Here is a 21891-nt window from a genome sequence, read left to right as displayed (position 1 = left end):
AGCCAAAAATGAGTTTAATATTCTGGTCCTGCGATGCAGGACGTATCAGATATTAAGCTGATAAGAACAGATACTACACTTTGATCTTAGCCAAAAGGCCGAGAAGCGATAAGGAAAAACCGCAGTGGAAGGGCCTAAATGCTTGCAGCGTGTGCGCTCCACTTGTGGGAGTGACAAACGGTGGTACGGGCCGATATGGCAACAGGCGACCGTCGAAAACATCGCAAAAGCAAGAACAGGAAGGATCGACAATTCACGAGAGCACTCGTCAACAGCCCAGTACTACCCTCCATGTCCAAGAGTAAACTGCGACTCCCATCTGTACGCCGCTAGCTGCCAGGGCAGTGGAGAAGCCGTGAGTCCGCCCCACAGCAGCTCCAGGGCGGCGCGAGCTACATCGGCGCGAGGCTGGCGCGAGCTACACCTAGCCGAGTGCTTGCATCGTCCACCGCCTACTGCATACGTGTGTGTGTGCACACGCATTCTGCGTGCGTGCGGCGACGACGACGACGTTCGCGAGGAGCTAAGGATATAACTCCAAAAAATTTAATTAAAATTATCTGTGGCCGGACCATATGTGACGCCAACGAGGCATCCGAAGGCACCCTTCTGTGCCCACATAAATAACCAGCCTAGTGTAATGCGGCTGCAAGAGCGGTCCAGCTAACCGCAAAAAAAAAAAAAAAAAATAAATAAATAAATTACGTAAGATAATGTTAAATTAATTACAAGAAATCGTGGTGTGTAAGCAGCTAACTACTGGGCAAATCGACAACTACAACAAGTTTTGCTACCAGCGGAATATCTGATCACTGCAGAATATTAACTCATTTCAGTCTGTGTTTTAATTAATTTTAGGTGGGCCGATCCCGGCGGTACTGCAATGCCGGGCCAACCCGCGACAGAGGTGGAGCAAGCCCCTAGCACTCCGTCATGAGCCAAAAATGAGTTTAATATTCTGGTCCTGCGATGCAGGACGTATCAGATATTAAGCTGATAAGAACAGATTTTTATTTTCCGAGATAATTCTTAGTTACAGTTTTAAGAAGTATAAATTTAAGAAAAAATATTCATGACTCTATACAATGCGAGTTTTACAAGTTTGTTAAGTTTAGATAAAATAAAATTTAGAAAAACGGTTCTAACCGCACTTAAGTAATTGAACCTTATTCTAACTCGTGGGTTAAGCCCACTACTTAAATATTGGAAGGCCGCGTTAGGCGCGGATGCTTAAGTATATTACCTTAAGATTAATCCCGCGGTAGGCGCGGCCTTAGATAATTTCAGAACGGGGAAGGTTGGAGCTAGTTTAGGATCTATTTTGTTTATTACATTCTTCTCCATGCCCTGACAGCACACTGCACATGCACGGCTGCCAGCGGCTGGTGTGCCACGCACGCAGGCGGGTCACACACAGCCGGACTTCTCCCCTCTGTCCGCCTTGCGGCAGACGTCACCGGGGTGTCGTGGCAGGAGGGCGTTGCTTCCCACGCTGGCTGGAGACTGCCGGGCAGTAGGCACACGTTTGGCGCCGCCTAGCACCGCGCCAACCGAGGTGGGGGCCATATTCGGCGGACACCACGGAGGGAGGGGCACCAGGCAGCACCGCACGCACCGCTACTGACTCGGCACTGCTGCAGTGCGGCGCGAAGATGGTGTAGCGCCGCAGGTCCCGCGTCGTGGAGGAGAATCTCGACGCCGACGTCACGAAGGCACCGACCTCGAAGTTCTCCGACGACTGCAGTCTCGAGGGTCTCGCAGCCTGACGTCAGAGCATGCCACAGTCTAGGGGGACACATACTGGCGGTGGCCAGTAATGTGTTCCACGTAAATGTCGCGGGACCACTTGATGGTGTCAGACACCATCAGCCGCCGCATCAGTTGGCAGTAGCGGCTAGCGATGCCTAGGTGCCGAAGCACTGCATCGTTCTGGCGGTCCCACGCCCCCAGACTGCCAACAACCAGGGCGTCGACAGTGACGGAATAGCCGCGAGCGGCTAATCCGCGCGCAACGTCGGCGTACTTTATCCTCTTCAGTTGCCGAGCGTTGTCGAGCGCAATCCGCCTATTCTCGAAGGGGATTGTCACATCGACGATGGTCACAGTCTTAGCGGCCTCGTCAGTTATTACGAGGTCCGGACGCAGCCCACTGCTGTCCCCTATGACGGCTTGGTTGATCCTGATGTCAGGAACAGCAGCGTTTCCTCTCCTTGGCCGCCCAGCGACTGCTGTCGCGAGGCGGTTGAGGACCGCGTTGTGGCGATACTGCAGGGCTGCTGAGTGCACCATGCACGCGTTGATCACGTGCGGGAGCGTCTCGTTGTTGTGGCCACAGCGTCGGCAGGCTTTGTTGTTGTTTGCCCGCCCATCAAAGCGGCGACAACCGTTCAGAGGCACGACTCCGAGCCTGGCGCGATGGATAAAGCGCCAGTCTGCGAAGCGGGTGTATTTGCCTCCCGCTATGAAGTGGTTGGACGCTGTGGACTCCCTGGTACACTCGAACACCTTCCCCTGGTCAGGTTTCCTGAGTAGGAGGTTGCGCAGGCGCTGCCTCAGACACTCGCGGAGCGTCCGCGAGAGAAGACGTTTGGCGCCCCCTCCCACCCGGACATGCTCGACGCCAGTGTTGACGGTGCGTCCCACGCTGTCATCATCGTGTTGCGGTCCATCGCCGCCATCATCGAGGTGTCGTGTAGTCCCAGGCGCCGCCCCCTCCGTGGCCGGCTGCGTCACCCCTCCGATGCCGCCGTGTTCCGCGTCGTCAGCGATGGCGGGTTGGCCGCCGACCTCCACCTGCAACTCAGAAAGCAGCTCACTCCAGCGCCAGGTGACGCCACGCGGCGCTAGGCGCCTTGTGGCGTTCCTGACGCGCGTCCACAGTGACTGGATGTCACCTCCGTCGCGTGCGAGGTCACCCTCAGTGCTGCCGCTAAGGTAGGTGGCCAAGTCGGAACGACTCGGCTCCCTCCCCAGTCGGCGGCGCGCGGCCGTAGTTAGTGTGGCCCAGGCGATGTCGCGGACGGTGGCGTCGTCGCAGTGCAGCATGCGGAAGCCGTGGACGATCGTCGAGATGTCCGCAGCGTCCGCGAGCGGCGTCAGGCCGCATCCTCCCTCTCCCAGCGCGAGGTACAGCTGTTCGGTGGACGCACGCTGTGGGAGGAACAGCCATGATTTGACAGCCGCTTTCACTGCCTTGTCGAGTGCAGACAGCGGCCCCTTGCGTACCGCTCCGCCCCGCATGACAAAGTCAAGCCTAGGGAGGAGAAAGACACGCACAGCGTCAATCTTCTGCCAGGGAGCCAGCAGGGAAGCGTCCAGGTGCTGCAAGTCGCGTCGAATTGCCGCGATCGCATCCGTTGGCGTCTGCGTGACTTTGTACCCGGTGGGAACGCCAAGATGGAGGTAGGCGTCACCCGCACCGAGCACGGCTGGTTCTCCCCCTTGCAGGGCGAATACCGAGCCTAGTGTCTGCCGACGGCGGATGTGAAGCGTGGCACACTTCGACGGCTTGAAGGTAAGCCCGGCCCACGTTGCCGCCTCGCCCACAACATTGAGGAGCGTCTGCATCGCCTCTGAATCCCGCGCCAGAAGCACGATATCGTCCGCATACGCCAGTGCACTCACACTGACGCCGCTAAGCGGAATACCACACTCATTTCTGAGTGAGGTTGCGGCGCGAAGTATCGGCTCGAGCGCGAGATTAAAGACGATGGGCGACAGTGGACAGCCCTGCTTGACCCCTGCCTGGATCTCTATCTCCTCCGTTAGTCCGTCAGATGTACGGACGCGGGTGGAGCAACCATCGTACATGTCGGCAATTAGATGGTGCAATTGCTCTGGTAGTCCCATCCTGCTCAGTACTCCAAGGAGGTGAGCGTGAGGCACTGAACCGAAAGCATTCGCCAGATCAAGCCAAGCAAAGCATGCTTGGCCTCCCCTGCGCCTTGCATCGTCAATTGCCGTCTGCACAATGAAGTTGTGCTCGTAGCAGCCTTCAAACGTGCGGAAGCCCTTCTGTTCTGGGGAGAGCAGGTTCAACCGCTCTGCCCAGAGAGAAGTGCGGTCCGCAACGATTGCAGCAAAGAGCTTAGAGATGGTAGAGCTCAATGCTAAAGGCCGCCAGTTTGTCACGTCCGAGACGTCCCCTTTCTTGTGGATGAGGACGGTAGTGGATATTTTCCACTGCACCGGAGTCTTCCGCTCATTCCAGCAGCGCGAGAAGATCTTAGCTAGCACGTGGCAGCCAGGATCCTCACGTCGCAGGTCCGAGTAGGTGACTCCGTCTGCCCCAGGAGCAGTATTGCTCGCCTTCTGGAGCCGCTGTTGCACCTCTGAAGGTGTGATCGGCAGCAGGACCTCCTCGCTGACATCAGGAGGCGTGGTGGTGGCAAAGTCCGGGACAGCAGCTGGTGCATCTGTAACGGAAAAGTCGGATTTAGAGTATATTACCTTAAAGTGCTCCGTGAGCACGTTGCCATCGATTTGGCAGTACGGCGACGTCTCGCCAAGGACGCGCTGCATCGCCTTGCGCCGGTCCGCGCGGTACAGCTTCTGAATCTCAGACGCTGCATTCGCGTCGTACCGACGCTCGGCGGCCGCCGCGCGCCGTGCGCCACGTCCACCGCGCCGCCCACCGCGGCCGCGTGTAGGGGCAGGGGGAGGGGGATTGGCAGCAGCGTCGGCGCGGCCCTGGCCGCGGTGCGCTGCTGCTGGTGGCCCATCCTGTCGACCTCCGGCTGCCTGGCGTTGTGGCTTCGTCTCGGCGATCTCGGAGATGAAGTCCTCGACGGCCGCGACGAATGCGTCCCACGGTTGGTTGTGGACGCTCTCCAGGGCCGCCAGCCAGCGCCGCTGCCTCTCCGTTAGCCGAGCGTCGGCCGGGGGAGGGGGGGGCGGAGCTGCCTCAGTTGCGCCCTGTTCGGTGGGTACAGGGGGGCCTGTCAGGTCTGGTGTAGGACGGGAGCCTTGCGGCGGGAGGTTGGGACTGGGCCGGGTGTTACGGCGTCGGCGTCTCCTCTTCTTGCTGCCAGTTCTCGGAGACGCAGCTGCAGTCCCTCCGTTCACGTCGCGCCGCTCCGTCGTCTGCGTCGGTGGTGGTGCCGTGCTGCCATCTGGCGTGGGCCGCTCAGTGCTGCTATCGATCGCCGCGCTGGTGACAGGTGGCGCAGCGGTAGCAGCAGGGGCCGGTGTAGCTTGCGCCGGCCTGGCGCTCGGGTCGGGCGCACCGCGGCTGGTGTTCGCCGCGCCGCCAACAGATGGCCCGGCGGTCGCCAGCCGCCCGCCGCCGGCGCGAGAAACACGGGGTGTAGCTCGCGCCGGCTGACCGGACGCGCCGGCTCGCCCCGGGCCGCTGTTACGCGGACTGGGTGCCCGACGATCGCTACCAGATGGCGCAGTGGTCGTAGGGGTGGCCGGTGTAGCCCGCGCCGGCCGGGCGTCTCCAGGTGTAGCTCGCGCCGGCCTGGCGCTCGGGCCCAGCGCACGGCGGCTGTTGTTCGCCGCGCCGCCAACAGATGGCCCAGCGGTCGCCCGCGCCCTGCCGCCGGCGCGAGATACACGAGGTGTAGCTCGCGCCGGCCGCCCAGGCGCGTTGGCTCGCGTCGGGCCACTGTTACGCGGACTGGGCGGTATGATGCGCCGTCGGTCCGGGGGCGGTGGTCTGCGTCCTGCAGCACGGCGTCTGTCCCTCCGTGGGGTGACTACGTGCCACTCATGATCTGCAACAGGAGCTTTTGGGTTAATAGCACTCCCTGCCTGAGCGGAGACGGAGTGACGGGCGTCACTCGACGTAACCGCCGGCAGGGCAGAGGGAACGCGGCGCGTGTACGTCTGCGACCGCACAAGCACCACACCACCCGGTGCATCCGCCGGGCGCGCGGCCTTTGGTGCGTCAACCGGCGGCGCGGCTGCGCCGTGAATGACAACACCAACGGTCGCGGCGAGCGAGGCAGCCCGCCTGCCACTGTTCGCCCGCACCGCAGAGCCACCTGTTGGCGGCGTAGCGAATGCGGGCGGCAGTCCCAGGCCGGTACCCACGCTCCCGACAGATGGCGGGCGGGAGGCGCCTGCGGCAGCCGCACGACGTGGCCAGCGTACGCCACTGGGTGCAATGGCCGGCGCGGGCGGCGGCGAGCCGCGACCCATGCCGGACACAGCGCCTCTGGCCGGAGCGACGCGTTCGGCGGCAGGCGTCGGCAGCGTGCTGCCTTCACCTCCCGAACTTGCGCTCGGCACTCGTGGCGACGCGGTTGACGTCGCGGAGCGTGTCGGCAGGGGGATGCCAGACCTCCTCGGCGTGCGCACACACAGTACACACGACGCGGGGGTGGCAACCACCGCCGTCCTGGGCGTCGCAGACGCCTGCACACTCACACAGGGTGAGGGCAAGGCAGCCTGTGAGCCCACCACGCTGCTGCGGGTCAGGACCGCCGCGTAAGTTAATCCTAAGTCCAGCCGGTCTGTCCTACTAGCTTCGGGGACCGGACTGGGCTGTGGCCATAGCCCCTCTCTATTATCTAAGGCTAGGCGGCCTATGGTACTAGCTTCCCGAGCCGCTTTCGCCTGTGGCTTGCGCCCAGCACTAACTAAGGACGAAGGGCCTGTCCTACTAGCTTCGGGGGCCCTCGCCTGTGACCTCCCGCCGGCTGACCTCTCTGGGTGCCCCAGAGAGCCAGACACGGCATCGTGTCCCATACTCACTATCCCCCGACTGGCAGCGCCGGGGGTTGCGGAATCTGCATTGCAGAGCCGCTGGTGTAGCCGCAGCGTCTTCAGCCGCGGGTCGCGTCGGCCGCAAAACTGACACTCGAAAACGGGAACCGTTTCCGGGTCGTGCAGCCTCCTGTAGTGGCGGAGAAGGGCCGAGTGGTCCTTGTACTCGCCAAAAGTAGGTCTCCCGGCAGCCTTGGTGACGAAGCAGATCCGGCAGCGGAAGACCTCCGCCGGCAGCGTCACCACAAGCTCCATTGTTCAGGTCGCGGACCTGAAACAGGAGAATAAAAGCGACCGCTTCCCGGTGCAGAAATCAGCCCATATCAGCCCATATTAAGCTGATAAGAACAGATACTACACTTTGATCTTAGCCAAAAGGCCGAGAAGCGATAAGGAAAAACCGCAGTGGAAGGGCCTAAATGCTTGCAGCGTGTGCGCTCCACTTGTGGGAGTGACAAACGGTGGTACGGGCCGATATGGCAACAGGCGACCGTCGAAAACATCGCAAAAGCAAGAACAGGAAGGATCGACAATTCACGAGAGCACTCGTCAACAGCCCAGTACTACCCTCCATGTCCAAGAGTAAACTGCGACTCCCATCTGTACGCCGCTAGCTGCCAGGGCAGTGGAGAAGCCGTGAGTCCGCCCCACAGCAGCTCCAGGGCGGCGCGAGCTACATCGGCGCGAGGCTGGCGCGAGCTACACCTAGCCGAGTGCTTGCATCGTCCACCGCCTACTGCATACGTGTGTGTGTGCACACGCATTCTGCGTGCGTGCGGCGACGACGACGACGTTCGCGAGGAGCTAAGGATATAACTCCAAAAAATTTAATTAAAATTATCTGTGGCCGGACCATATGTGACGCCAACGAGGCATCCGAAGGCACCCTTCTGTGCCCACATAAATAACCAGCCTAGTGTAATGCGGCTGCAAGAGCGGTCCAGCTAACCGCAAAAAAAAAAAAAAAAAAATAAATAAATAAATTACGTAAGATAATGTTAAATTAATTACAAGAAATCGTGGTGTGTAAGCAGCTAACTACTGGGCAAATCGACAACTACAACAAGTTTTGCTACCAGCGGAATATCTGATCACTGCAGAATATTAACTCATTTCAGTCTGTGTTTTAATTAATTTTAGGTGGGCCGATCCCGGCGGTACTGCAATGCCGGGCCAACCCGCGACAGAGGTGGAGCAAGCCCCTAGCACTCCGTCATGAGCCAAAAATGAGTTTAATATTCTGGTCCTGCGATGCAGGACGTATCAGATATTAAGCTGATAAGAACAGATACTACACTTTGATCTTAGCCAAAAGGCCGAGAAGCGATAAGGAAAAACCGCAGTGGAAGGGCCTAAATGCTTGCAGCGTGTGCGCTCCACTTGTGGGAGTGACAAACGGTGGTACGGGCCGATATGGCAACAGGCGACCGTCGAAAACATCGCAAAAGCAAGAACAGGAAGGATCGACAATTCACGAGAGCACTCGTCAACAGCCCAGTACTACCCTCCATGTCCAAGAGTAAACTGCGACTCCCATCTGTACGCCGCTAGCTGCCAGGGCAGTGGAGAAGCCGTGAGTCCGCCCCACAGCAGCTCCAGGGCGGCGCGAGCTACATCGGCGCGAGGCTGGCGCGAGCTACACCTAGCCGAGTGCTTGCATCGTCCACCGCCTACTGCATACGTGTGTGTGTGCACACGCATTCTGCGTGCGTGCGGCGACGACGACGACGTTCGCGAGGAGCTAAGGATATAACTCCAAAAAATTTAATTAAAATTATCTGTGGCCGGACCATATGTGACGCCAACGAGGCATCCGAAGGCACCCTTCTGTGCCCACATAAATAACCAGCCTAGTGTAATGCGGCTGCAAGAGCGGTCCAGCTAACCGCAAAAAAAAAAAAAAAAAAATAAATAAATAAATTACGTAAGATAATGTTAAATTAATTACAAGAAATCGTGGTGTGTAAGCAGCTAACTACTGGGCAAATCGACAACTACAACAAGTTTTGCTACCAGCGGAATATCTGATCACTGCAGAATATTAACTCATTTCAGTCTGTGTTTTAATTAATTTTAGGTGGGCCGATCCCGGCGGTACTGCAATGCCGGGCCAACCCGCGACAGAGGTGGAGCAAGCCCCTAGCACTCCGTCATGAGCCAAAAATGAGTTTAATATTCTGGTCCTGCGATGCAGGACGTATCAGATATTAAGCTGATAAGAACAGATACTACACTTTGATCTTAGCCAAAAGGCCGAGAAGCGATAAGGAAAAACCGCAGTGGAAGGGCCTAAATGCTTGCAGCGTGTGCGCTCCACTTGTGGGAGTGACAAACGGTGGTACGGGCCGATATGGCAACAGGCGACCGTCGAAAACATCGCAAAAGCAAGAACAGGAAGGATCGACAATTCACGAGAGCACTCGTCAACAGCCCAGTACTACCCTCCATGTCCAAGAGTAAACTGCGACTCCCATCTGTACGCCGCTAGCTGCCAGGGCAGTGGAGAAGCCGTGAGTCCGCCCCACAGCAGCTCCAGGGCGGCGCGAGCTACATCGGCGCGAGGCTGGCGCGAGCTACACCTAGCCGAGTGCTTGCATCGTCCACCGCCTACTGCATACGTGTGTGTGTGCACACGCATTCTGCGTGCGTGCGGCGACGACGACGACGTTCGCGAGGAGCTAAGGATATAACTCCAAAAAATTTAATTAAAATTATCTGTGGCCGGACCATATGTGACGCCAACGAGGCATCCGAAGGCACCCTTCTGTGCCCACATAAATAACCAGCCTAGTGTAATGCGGCTGCAAGAGCGGTCCAGCTAACCGCAAAAAAAAAAAAAAAAAATAAATAAATAAATTACGTAAGATAATGTTAAATTAATTACAAGAAATCGTGGTGTGTAAGCAGCTAACTACTGGGCAAATCGACAACTACAACAAGTTTTGCTACCAGCGGAATATCTGATCACTGCAGAATATTAACTCATTTCAGTCTGTGTTTTAATTAATTTTAGGTGGGCCGATCCCGGCGGTACTGCAATGCCGGGCCAACCCGCGACAGAGGTGGAGCAAGCCCCTAGCACTCCGTCATGAGCCAAAAATGAGTTTAATATTCTGGTCCTGCGATGCAGGACGTATCAGATATTAAGCTGATAAGAACAGATACTACACTTTGATCTTAGCCAAAAGGCCGAGAAGCGATAAGGAAAAACCGCAGTGGAAGGGCCTAAATGCTTGCAGCGTGTGCGCTCCACTTGTGGGAGTGACAAACGGTGGTACGGGCCGATATGGCAACAGGCGACCGTCGAAAACATCGCAAAAGCAAGAACAGGAAGGATCGACAATTCACGAGAGCACTCGTCAACAGCCCAGTACTACCCTCCATGTCCAAGAGTAAACTGCGACTCCCATCTGTACGCCGCTAGCTGCCAGGGCAGTGGAGAAGCCGTGAGTCCGCCCCACAGCAGCTCCAGGGCGGCGCGAGCTACATCGGCGCGAGGCTGGCGCGAGCTACACCTAGCCGAGTGCTTGCATCGTCCACCGCCTACTGCATACGTGTGTGTGTGCACACGCATTCTGCGTGCGTGCGGCGACGACGACGACGTTCGCGAGGAGCTAAGGATATAACTCCAAAAAATTTAATTAAAATTATCTGTGGCCGGACCATATGTGACGCCAACGAGGCATCCGAAGGCACCCTTCTGTGCCCACATAAATAACCAGCCTAGTGTAATGCGGCTGCAAGAGCGGTCCAGCTAACCGCAAAAAAAAAAAAAAAAAATAAATAAATAAATTACGTAAGATAATGTTAAATTAATTACAAGAAATCGTGGTGTGTAAGCAGCTAACTACTGGGCAAATCGACAACTACAACAAGTTTTGCTACCAGCGGAATATCTGATCACTGCAGAATATTAACTCATTTCAGTCTGTGTTTTAATTAATTTTAGGTGGGCCGATCCCGGCGGTACTGCAATGCCGGGCCAACCCGCGACAGAGGTGGAGCAAGCCCCTAGCACTCCGTCATGAGCCAAAAATGAGTTTAATATTCTGGTCCTGCGATGCAGGACGTATCAGATATTAAGCTGATAAGAACAGATACTACACTTTGATCTTAGCCAAAAGGCCGAGAAGCGATAAGGAAAAACCGCAGTGGAAGGGCCTAAATGCTTGCAGCGTGTGCGCTCCACTTGTGGGAGTGACAAACGGTGGTACGGGCCGATATGGCAACAGGCGACCGTCGAAAACATCGCAAAAGCAAGAACAGGAAGGATCGACAATTCACGAGAGCACTCGTCAACAGCCCAGTACTACCCTCCATGTCCAAGAGTAAACTGCGACTCCCATCTGTACGCCGCTAGCTGCCAGGGCAGTGGAGAAGCCGTGAGTCCGCCCCACAGCAGCTCCAGGGCGGCGCGAGCTACATCGGCGCGAGGCTGGCGCGAGCTACACCTAGCCGAGTGCTTGCATCGTCCACCGCCTACTGCATACGTGTGTGTGTGCACACGCATTCTGCGTGCGTGCGGCGACGACGACGACGTTCGCGAGGAGCTAAGGATATAACTCCAAAAAATTTAATTAAAATTATCTGTGGCCGGACCATATGTGACGCCAACGAGGCATCCGAAGGCACCCTTCTGTGCCCACATAAATAACCAGCCTAGTGTAATGCGGCTGCAAGAGCGGTCCAGCTAACCGCAAAAAAAAAAAAAAAAAATAAATAAATAAATTACGTAAGATAATGTTAAATTAATTACAAGAAATCGTGGTGTGTAAGCAGCTAACTACTGGGCAAATCGACAACTACAACAAGTTTTGCTACCAGCGGAATATCTGATCACTGCAGAATATTAACTCATTTCAGTCTGTGTTTTAATTAATTTTAGGTGGGCCGATCCCGGCGGTACTGCAATGCCGGGCCAACCCGCGACAGAGGTGGAGCAAGCCCCTAGCACTCCGTCATGAGCCAAAAATGAGTTTAATATTCTGGTCCTGCGATGCAGGACGTATCAGATATTAAGCTGATAAGAACAGATACTACACTTTGATCTTAGCCAAAAGGCCGAGAAGCGATAAGGAAAAACCGCAGTGGAAGGGCCTAAATGCTTGCAGCGTGTGCGCTCCACTTGTGGGAGTGACAAACGGTGGTACGGGCCGATATGGCAACAGGCGACCGTCGAAAACATCGCAAAAGCAAGAACAGGAAGGATCGACAATTCACGAGAGCACTCGTCAACAGCCCAGTACTACCCTCCATGTCCAAGAGTAAACTGCGACTCCCATCTGTACGCCGCTAGCTGCCAGGGCAGTGGAGAAGCCGTGAGTCCGCCCCACAGCAGCTCCAGGGCGGCGCGAGCTACATCGGCGCGAGGCTGGCGCGAGCTACACCTAGCCGAGTGCTTGCATCGTCCACCGCCTACTGCATACGTGTGTGTGTGCACACGCATTCTGCGTGCGTGCGGCGACGACGACGACGTTCGCGAGGAGCTAAGGATATAACTCCAAAAAATTTAATTAAAATTATCTGTGGCCGGACCATATGTGACGCCAACGAGGCATCCGAAGGCACCCTTCTGTGCCCACATAAATAACCAGCCTAGTGTAATGCGGCTGCAAGAGCGGTCCAGCTAACCGCAAAAAAAAAAAAAAAAAATAAATAAATAAATTACGTAAGATAATGTTAAATTAATTACAAGAAATCGTGGTGTGTAAGCAGCTAACTACTGGGCAAATCGACAACTACAACAAGTTTTGCTACCAGCGGAATATCTGATCACTGCAGAATATTAACTCATTTCAGTCTGTGTTTTAATTAATTTTAGGTGGGCCGATCCCGGCGGTACTGCAATGCCGGGCCAACCCGCGACAGAGGTGGAGCAAGCCCCTAGCACTCCGTCATGAGCCAAAAATGAGTTTAATATTCTGGTCCTGCGATGCAGGACGTATCAGATATTAAGCTGATAAGAACAGATTTTTATTTTCCGAGATAATTCTTAGTTACAGTTTTAAGAAGTATAAATTTAAGAAAAAATATTCATGACTCTATACAATGCGAGTTTTACAAATTTGTTAAGTTTAGATAAAATAAAATTTAGAAAGACGGTTCTAACCGCACTTAAGTAATTGAACCTTATTCTAACTCGTGGGTTAAGCCCACTACTTAAATATTGGAAGGCCGCGTTAGGCGCGGATGCTTAAGTATATTACCTTAAGATTAATCCCGCGGTAGGCGCGGCCTTAGATAATTTCAGAACGGGGAAAGTTGGAGCTAGTTTAGGATCTATTTTGTTTATTACATTCTTCTCCATGCCCTGACAGCACACTGCACATGCACGGCTGCCAGCGGCTGGTGTGCCACGCACGCAGGCGGGTCACACACAGCCGGACTTCTCCCCTCTGTCCGCCTTGCGGCAGACGTCACCGGGGTGTCGTGGCAGGAGGGCGTTGCTTCCCACGCTGGCTGGAGACTGCCGGGCAGTAGGCACACGTTTGGCGCCGCCTAGCACCGCGCCAACCGAGGTGGGGGCCATATTCGGCGGACACCACGGAGGGAGGGGCACCAGGCAGCACCGCACGCACCGCTACTGACTCGGCACTGCTGCAGTGCGGCGCGAAGATGGTGTAGCGCCGCAGGTCCCGCGTCGTGGAGGAGAATCTCGACGCCGACGTCACGAAGGCACCGACCTCGAAGTTCTCCGACGACTGCAGTCTCGAGGGTCTCGCAGCCTGACGTCAGAGCATGCCACAGTCTAGGGGGACACATACTGGCGGTGGCCAGTAATGTGTTCCACGTAAATGTCGCGGGACCACTTGATGGTGTCAGACACCATCAGCCGCCGCATCAGTTGGCAGTAGCGGCTAGCGATGCCTAGGTGCCGAAGCACTGCATCGTTCTGGCGGTCCCACGCCCCCAGACTGCCAACAACCAGGGCGTCGACAGTGACGGAATAGCCGCGAGCGGCTAATCCGCGCGCAACGTCGGCGTACTTTATCCTCTTCAGTTGCCGAGCGTTGTCGAGCGCAATCCGCCTATTCTCGAAGGGGATTGTCACATCGACGATGGTCACAGTCTTAGCGGCCTCGTCAGTTATTACGAGGTCCGGACGCAGCCCACTGCTGTCCCCTATGACGGCTTGGTTGATCCTGATGTCAGGAACAGCAGTGTTTCCTCTTCTTGGCCGCCCAGCGACTGCTGTCGCGAGGCGGTTGAGGACCGCGTTGTGGCGATACTGCAGGGCTGCTGAGTGCACCATGCACGCGTTAATCACGTGCGGGAGCGTCTCGTTGTTGTGGCCACAGCGTCGGCAGGCTTTGTTGTTGTTTGCCCGCCCATCAAAGCGGCGACAACCGTTCAGAGGCACGACTCCGAGCCTGGCGCGATGGATAAAGCGCCAGTCTGCGAAGCGGGTGTATTTGCCTCCCGCTATGAAGTGGTTGGACGCTGTGGACTCCCTGGTACACTCGAACACCTTCCCCTGGTCAGGTTTCCTGAGTAGGAGGTTGCGCAGGCGCTGCCTCAGACACTCGCGGAGCGTCCGCGAGAGAAGACGTTTGGCGCCCCCTCCCACCTGGACATGCTCGACGCCAGTGTTGACGGTGCGTCCCACGCTGTCATCATCGTGTTGCGGTCCATCGCCGCCATCATCGAGGTGTCGTGTAGTCCCAGGCGCCGCCCCCTCCGTGGCCGGCTGCGTCACCCCTCCGATGCCGCCGTGTTCCGCGTCGTCAGCGATGGCGGGTTGGCCGCCGACCTCCACCTGCAACTCAGAAAGCAGCTCACTCCAGCGCCAGGTGACGCCACGCGGCGCTAGGCGCCTTGTGGCGTTCCTGACGCGCGTCCACAGTGACTGGATGTCACCTCCGTCGCGTGCGAGGTCACCCTCAGTGCTGCCGCTAAGGTAGGTGGCCAAGTCGGAACGACTCGGCTCCCTCCCCAGTCGGCGGCGCGCGGCCGTAGTTAGTGTGGCCCAGGCGATGTCGCGGACGGTGGCGTCGTCGCAGTGCAGCATGCGGAAGCCGTGGACGATCGTCGAGATGTCCGCAGCGTCCGCGAGCGGCGTCAGGCCGCATCCTCCCTCTCCCAGCGCGAGGTACAGCTGTTCGGTGGACGCACGCTGTGGGAGGAACAGCCATGATTTGACAGCCGCTTTCACTGCCTTGTCGAGTGCAGACAGCGGCCCCTTGCGTACCGCTCCGCCCCGCATGACAAAGTCAAGCCTAGGGAGGAGAAAGACACGCACAGCGTCAATCTTCTGCCAGGGAGCCAGCAGGGAAGCGTCCAGGTGCTGCAAGTCGCGTCGAATTGCCGCGATCGCATCCGTTGGCGTCTGCGTGACTTTGTACCCGGTGGGAACGCCAAGATGGAGGTAGGCGTCACCCGCACCGAGCACGGCTGGTTCTCCCCCTTGCAGGGCGAATACCGAGCCTAGTGTCTGCCGACGGCGGATGTGAAGCGTGGCACACTTCGACGGCTTGAAGGTAAGCCCGGCCCACGTTGCCGCCTCGCCCACAACATTGAGGAGCGTCTGCATCGCCTCTGAATCCCGCGCCAGAAGCACGATATCGTCCGCATACGCCAGTGCACTCACACTGACGCCGCTAAGCGGAATACCACACTCATTTCTGAGTGAGGTTGCGGCGCGAAGTACCGGCTCGAGCGCGAGATTAAAGACGATGGGCGACAGTGGACAGCCCTGCTTGACCCCTGCCTGGATCTCTATCTCCTCCGTTAGTCCGTCAGATGTACGGACGCGGGTGGAGCAACCATCGTACATGTCGGCAATTAGATGGTGCAATTGCTCTGGTAGTCCCATCCTGCTCAGTACTCCAAGGAGGTGAGCGTGAGGCACTGAACCGAAAGCATTCGCCAGATCAAGCCAAGCAAAGCATGCTTGGCCTCCCTTGCGCCTTGCATCGTCAATTGCCGTCTGCACAATGAAGTTGTGCTCGTAGCAGCCTTCAAACGTGCGGAAGCCCTTCTGTTCTGGGGAGAGCAGGTTCAACCGCTCTGCCCAGAGAGAAGTGCGGTCCGCAACGATTGCAGCAAAGAGCTTAGAGATGGTAGAGCTCAATGCTAAAGGCCGCCAGTTTGTCACGTCCGAGACGTCCCCTTTCTTGTGGATGAGGACGGTAGTGGATATTTTCCACTGCACCGGAGTCTTCCGCTCTTTCCAGCAGCGCGAGAAGATCTTAGCTAGCACGTGGCAGCCAGGATCCTCACGTCGCAAGTCCGAGTAGGTGACTCCGTCTGCCCCAGGAGCAGTATTGCTCGCCTTCTGGAGCCGCTGTTGCACCTCTGAAGGTGTGATCGGCAGCAGGACCTCCTCGCTGACATCAGGAGGCGTGGTGGCGGCAAAGTCCGGGACAGCAGCTGGTGCATCTGAAAGAGAGAAGTCAGATTTACCATAGATCTTTTTAAAGTGCTCCGTGAGCACGCTGCCATCGATTTGGCAGTACGGTGACGTCTCGCCAAGGACGCGCTGCATCGCCTTGCGCCGGTCCGCGCGGTACAGCTTCTGAATCTCAGATGCTGCATTCGCGTCGTACCGACGCTCGGCGGCCGCCGCGCGCCGTGCGCCACGTCCACCGCGCCGCCCACCGCGGCCGCGTGTAGGGGCAGGGGGAGGGGGATTGGCAGCAGCGTCGGCGCGGCCCTGGCCGCGGTGCGCTGCTGCTGGTGGCCCATCCTGTCGACCTCCGGCTGCCTGGCGTTGTGGCTTCGTCTCGGCGATCTCGGAGATGAAGTCCTCGACGGCCGCGACGAATGCGTCCCACGGTTGGTTGTGGACGCTCTCCAGGGCCGCCAGCCAGCGCCGCTGCCTCTCCGTTAGCCGAGCGTCGGCCGGGGGAGGGGGGGGCGGAGCTGCCTCAGTTGCGCCCTGTTCGGAGGGTACAGGAGGGTTGGTCGGGTTCGGTGTAGGACGGGAGTTTTGCGGCGGAAGGTTAGGACTGGGCCGGTTGTTACGGCGTCGGCGTCTCCTCCTCTTGCTGCCAGTTCTCGGAGATGCAGCTGCAGTCCCTCCGTTCACGTCGCGCCGCTCCGTCGTCTGCGTCGGTGGTGGTGCCGTGCTGCCATCTGGCGTGGGCCGCTCAGTGCTGCTTTCGGTCGCCGCGCTGGTGACAGGTGGCGCAGCGGTAGCAGCAGGGGCCGGTGTAGCTTGCGCCGGCCTGGCGCTCGGGTCGGGCGCACCGCGGCTGGTGTTCGCCGCGCCGCCAACAGATGGCCCGGCGGTCGCCAGCGGCCCGCCGCCGGCGCGAGAAACACGGGGTGTAGCTCGCGCCGGCTGACCGGACGCGCCGGCTCGCCCCGGGCCGCTGTTACGCGGACTGGGTGCCCGACGATCGCTACCAGATGGCGCAGTGGTCGTAGGGGTGGCCGGTGTAGCCCGCGCCGGCCGGGCGTCTCGAGGTGTAGCTCGCGCCGGCCTGGCGCTCGGGCCCAGCGCACCGCGGCTGTTGTTCGCCGCGCCGCCAACAGATGGCCCAGCGGGCGCCCGCGCCCTGCCGCCGGCGCGAGATACACGAGGTGTAGCTCGCGCCGGCCGCCCAGGCGCGTTGGCTCGCGCCGGGCCGCTGTTACGCGGACTGGGCGGTATGATGCGCCGTCGGTCCGGGGGCGGTGGTCTGCGTCCTGCAGCACGGCGTCTGTCCCTCCGTGGGGTGACTACGTGCCACTCGTTGTCTGAAACAGAGGCTGCTTGTTTAGTAGCACTCCCTGCCTGAGCGGGGACGGAGTGACGGGCATCACTCGACGTAACCGCCGGCAGGGCAGAGGCAACGCGGCGCGTGTACGTCTGCGACCGCACAAGCACCACACCATCCGGTGCATCCGCCGGGCGCGCGGCCTTTGGTGCGTCAACCGGCGGCGCGGCTGCGCCGTGAATGACAACACCAACGGTCGCGGCGAGCGAGGCAGCCTGCCTGCCACTGCCCACCCGCACCGCAGAGCCACCTGTTGGCGGCGTAGCGAATGCGGGCGGCAGTCCCAGGCCGGTACCCACGCTCCCGACAGATGGCGGGCGGGAGGCGCCTGCGGCAGCCGCACGACGTGGCCAGCGTACGCCACTGGGTGCAATGGCCGGCGCGGGCGGCGGCGAGCCGCGGCCCATGCCGGACACTGCGCCTCTGGCCGGAGCGACGCGTTCGGCGGCAGGCGTCGGCAGCGTGCTGCCTTCACCTCCCGAACTTGCGCTCGGCACTCGTGGCGACGCGGTTGACGTCGCGGAGCGTGTCGGCAGGGGGATGCCAGACCTCCTCGGCGTGCGCACACAAAGTACACACGACGCGGGGGTGGCAACCACCGCCGTCCTGGGCGTCGCAGACGTCTGCACACTCACACAGGGTGAGGGCAAGGCAGCCTGTGAGCCCACCACGCTGCTGCGGGTCAGGACCGCCGCGTATGTTAAACCTAAGTCCAGCCGGTCTGTCCTACTAGCTTCGGGGACCGGACTGGGCTGTGGCCATAGCCCCTCTCTATTATCTAAGGCTAGGCGGCCTATGGTACTAGCTTCCCGAGCCGCTTTCGCCTGTGGCTTTCGCCCAGCACTAACTAAGGACGAAGGGCCTGTCCTACTAGCTTCGGGGGCCCTCGCCTGTGACCTCCCGCCGGCTGACCTCTCTGGGTGCCCCAGAGAGCCAGACACGGCATCGTGTCCCATACTCACTCTCCCCCGACTGGCAGCGCCGGGGGTTGCGGAATCTGCATTGCAGAGCCGCTGGTGTAACCGCAGCGTCTTCAGCCGCGGGTCGCGTCGGCCGCAAAACTGACACTCGAAAACGGGAACCGTTTCCGGGTCGTGCAGCCTCCTATAGTGGCGGAGAAGGGCCGAGTGGTCCTTGTACTCGCCAAAAGTAGGTCTCCCGGCAGCCTTGGTGACGAAGCAGATCCGGCAGCGGAAGACCTCCGCCGGCAGCGTCACCACAAGCTCCATTGTTCAGGTCGCGGACCTGAAACAGGAGAATAAAAGCGACCGCTTCCCGGTGCAGAAATCAGCCCATATCAGCCCATATTAAGCTGATAAGAACAGATACTACACTTTGATCTTAGCCAAAAGGCCGAGAAGCGATAAGGAAAAACCGCAGTGGAAGGGCCTAAATGCTTGCAGCGTGTGCGCTCCACTTGTGGGAGTGACAAACGGTGGTACGGGCCGATATGGCAACAGGCGACCGTCGAAAACATCGCAAAAGCAAGAACAGGAAGGATCGACAATTCACGAGAGCACTCGTCAACAGCCCAGTACTACCCTCCATGTCCAAGAGTAAACTGCGACTCCCATCTGTACGCCGCTAGCTGCCAGGGCAGTGGAGAAGCCGTGAGTCCGCCCCACAGCAGCTCCAGGGCGGCGCGAGCTACATCGGCGCGAGGCTGGCGCGAGCTACACCTAGCCGAGTGCTTGCATCGTCCACCGCCTACTGCATACGTGTGTGTGTGCACACGCATTCTGCGTGCGTGCGGCGACGACGACGACGTTCGCGAGGAGCTAAGGATATAACTCCAAAAAATTTAATTAAAATTATCTGTGGCCGGACCATATGTGACGCCAACGAGGCATCCGAAGGCACCCTTCTGTGCCCACATAAATAACCAGCCTAGTGTAATGCGGCTGCAAGAGCGGTCCAGCTAACCGCAAAAAAAAAAAAAAAAAATAAATAAATAAATTACGTAAGATAATGTTAAATTAATTACAAGAAATCGTGGTGTGTAAGCAGCTAACTACTGGGCAAATCGACAACTACAACAAGTTTTGCTACCAGCGGAATATCTGATCACTGCTGAATATTAACTCATTTCAGTCTGTGTTTTAATTAATTTTAGGTGGGCCGATCCCGGCGGTACTGCAATGCCGGGCCAACCCGCGACAGAGGTGGAGCAAGCCCCTAGCACTCCGTCATGAGCCAAAAATGAGTTTAATATTCTGGTCCTGCGATGCAGGACGTATCAGATATTAAGCTGATAAGAACAGATTTTTATTTTCCGAGATAATTCTTAGTTACAGTTTTAAGAAGTATAAATTTAAGAAAGAATATTCATGACTCTATATAAATCGAGTATTACAAATTTAATGAAAATTTTAAGTTAAAATATATAGTAAACGGTTCTAACCGCACTTAAATAGTTGAATCTTATTCTAATTCGTGGGTTAAGCCCACTACTTAAATATTGGAAGACCGCGTTAGGCGCGGATGCTTAAGTATATTACCTTAAGATTAATTCCGCGATAGGCGCGGCCTTAGATAATTCACACTGGGGAAAGTTTGGACCTGGTTTTAGGGTCTATTTTATTTATTGCATTCTTCTCCATGCCCTGACAGCACACTGCACATGCACGGCTGCCAGCGGCTGGTGTGCCACGCACGCAGGCGGGTCACACACAGCCGGACTTCTCCCCTCTGTCCGCCTTGCGGCAGACGTCACCGGGGTGTCGTGGCAGGAGGGCGTTGCTTCCCACGCTGGCTGGAGACTGCCGGGCAGTAGGCACACGTTCGGCGCCGCCCAGCACCGCGCCAACCGAGGTGGGGGCCATATTCGGCGGACACCACGGAGGGAGGGGCACCAGGCAGCACCGCACGCACCGCTACTGACTCGGCACTGCTGCAGTGCGGCGCCAAGATGGTGTTGCGCCGCGGTCCCGCGTCGTGGAGGAGAATCTCGACGCCGACGTCACGAAGGCACCGACCTCGAAGTTCTCCGACGACTGCAGTCTCGAGGGTCTCGCAGCCTGACGTCAGAGCATGCCACAGTCTAGGGGGACACATACTGGCGGTGGCCAGTAATGTGTTCCACGTAAATGTCGCGGGACCACTTGATGGTGTCAGACACCATCAGCCGCCGCATCAGTTGGCAGTAGCGGCTAGCGATGCCTAGGTGCCGAAGCACTGCATCGTTCTGGCGGTCCCACGCCCCCAGACTGCCGACAACCAGGGCGTCGACAGTGACGGAATAGCCGCGAGCGGCTAATCCGCGCGCAACGTCGGCGTACTTTATCCTCTTCAGTTGCCGAGCGTTGTCGAGCGCAATCCGCCTGTTCTCGAAGGGGATTGTCACATCGACGATGGTTACAGTCTTCGCGACCTCGTCAGTTATTACGAGGTCCGGACGCAGCCCACTGCTGTCCCCTATGACGGCTTGGTTGATCCTGATGTCAGGAACAGCAGTGTTTCCTCTTCTTGGCCGCCCTGCGACTGCTGTCGCGAGGCGGTTGAGGACCGCGTTGTGGCGATACTGCAGGGCTGCTGAGTGCACCATGCACGCGTTAATTACGTGCGGGAGCGTCTCGTTGTTGTGGCCACAGCGTCGGCAGGCTTTGTTGTTGTTGGCCCGCCCATCAAAGCGGCGACAACCGTTCAGAGGCACGACTCCGAGCCTGGCGCGATGGATAAAGCGCCAGTCTGCGAAGCGGGTGTATTTGCCTCCCGCTATGAAGTGGTTGGACGCTGTGGACTCCCTGGTGCACTCGAACACCTTCCCCTGGTCCGGTTTCCTGAGTAGAATGTGGCGCAGGCGCTGCCTCAGACACTCGCGGAGCGTCCGCGAGAGAAGACGTTTGGCGCCCCCTCCCACCCGGACATGCTCGACGCCAGTGTTGGCGGTGCGTCCCACGCTGTCATCATCGTGCTGCGGTCCATCGCCGCCATCTTCGAGGTGTCGTGTAGTCCCAGGCGCCGTCCCCTCCGTGGCCGGCTGCGTCACCCCTCCGATGCCGCCGTGTTCCGCGTCGTCAGCGATGGCGGGTCGGCCGCCGACCTCCACCTGCAACTCGGAAAGCAGTTCACTCCAGCGCCAGGTGACGCCACGCGGCGCTAGGCGCCTTGTGGCGTTCCTGACGCGCGTCCACAGTGACTGGATGTCACCTCCGTCGCGTGCGAGGTCACCCTCAGTGCTGCCGCTAAGGTAGGTGGCCAAGTCGGAACGACTCGGCTCCCTCCCCAGTCGGCGGCGCGCGGCCGTAGTTAGAGTGGCCCAGGCGATGTCGCGGACGGTGGCGTCGTCGCAGTGCAGCATGCGGAAGCCATGGACGATGGTGGAGATGTCCGCAGCGTCCGCGAGCGGCGTCAGGCCGCATCCTCCCTCTCCCAGCGCGAGGTACAGCTGTTCGGTGGACGCACGCTGTGGGAGGAACAGCCATGATTTGACAGCCGCTTTCACTGCCTTGTCGAGTGCAGATAGCGGCCCCTTGCGTAC

The 21891-nt window shown here is 58.2% G+C and overlaps 8 non-coding genes and 3 pseudogenes across 8 annotated transcripts; all 11 read right to left on the bottom strand.

Annotated features, from left to right (window-relative positions):
- LOC124579887 lies at nucleotides 1–110 on the bottom strand (annotated as a pseudogene; the record flags this gene model as incomplete).
- Nucleotides 111–853: 743 nt separating this feature from the next.
- Nucleotides 854–1052, bottom strand: LOC124579898. The gene has a single exon (XR_006973040.1). It is a non-coding gene; the product is annotated as a U2 spliceosomal RNA (small nuclear RNA).
- A 5938-nt stretch (nucleotides 1053–6990) lies between these two features.
- LOC124579909 lies at nucleotides 6991–7102 on the bottom strand (annotated as a pseudogene).
- Nucleotides 7103–7846: 744 nt separating this feature from the next.
- On the bottom strand, nucleotides 7847–8039 carry LOC124579950. Its single transcript, XR_006973077.1, has one exon. It is a non-coding gene; the product is annotated as a U2 spliceosomal RNA (small nuclear RNA).
- A 744-nt stretch (nucleotides 8040–8783) lies between these two features.
- On the bottom strand, nucleotides 8784–8976 carry LOC124579949. The gene has a single exon (XR_006973076.1). It is a non-coding gene; the product is annotated as a U2 spliceosomal RNA (small nuclear RNA).
- Nucleotides 8977–9719: 743 nt separating this feature from the next.
- On the bottom strand, nucleotides 9720–9912 carry LOC124579948. The gene has a single exon (XR_006973075.1). It is a non-coding gene; the product is annotated as a U2 spliceosomal RNA (small nuclear RNA).
- A 743-nt stretch (nucleotides 9913–10655) lies between these two features.
- LOC124579947 lies at nucleotides 10656–10848 on the bottom strand. The gene has a single exon (XR_006973074.1). It is a non-coding gene; the product is annotated as a U2 spliceosomal RNA (small nuclear RNA).
- Nucleotides 10849–11591: 743 nt separating this feature from the next.
- LOC124579945 lies at nucleotides 11592–11784 on the bottom strand. Its single transcript, XR_006973073.1, has one exon. It is a non-coding gene; the product is annotated as a U2 spliceosomal RNA (small nuclear RNA).
- A 743-nt stretch (nucleotides 11785–12527) lies between these two features.
- Nucleotides 12528–12726, bottom strand: LOC124579897. Its single transcript, XR_006973039.1, has one exon. It is a non-coding gene; the product is annotated as a U2 spliceosomal RNA (small nuclear RNA).
- Nucleotides 12727–18664: 5938 nt separating this feature from the next.
- LOC124579908 lies at nucleotides 18665–18776 on the bottom strand (annotated as a pseudogene).
- A 743-nt stretch (nucleotides 18777–19519) lies between these two features.
- Nucleotides 19520–19718, bottom strand: LOC124579889. Its single transcript, XR_006973033.1, has one exon. It is a non-coding gene; the product is annotated as a U2 spliceosomal RNA (small nuclear RNA).
- Nucleotides 19719–21891: the final 2173 nt, after the last annotated feature.

The sequence above is a fragment of the Schistocerca americana genome, unplaced genomic scaffold (genome assembly GCF_021461395.2).
Source record: "Schistocerca americana isolate TAMUIC-IGC-003095 unplaced genomic scaffold, iqSchAmer2.1 HiC_scaffold_315, whole genome shotgun sequence".
NCBI classification, from domain to species: Eukaryota; Metazoa; Arthropoda; class Insecta; order Orthoptera; family Acrididae; genus Schistocerca; species Schistocerca americana.
This window is presented reverse-complemented; position numbering and strand designations above follow the sequence as displayed.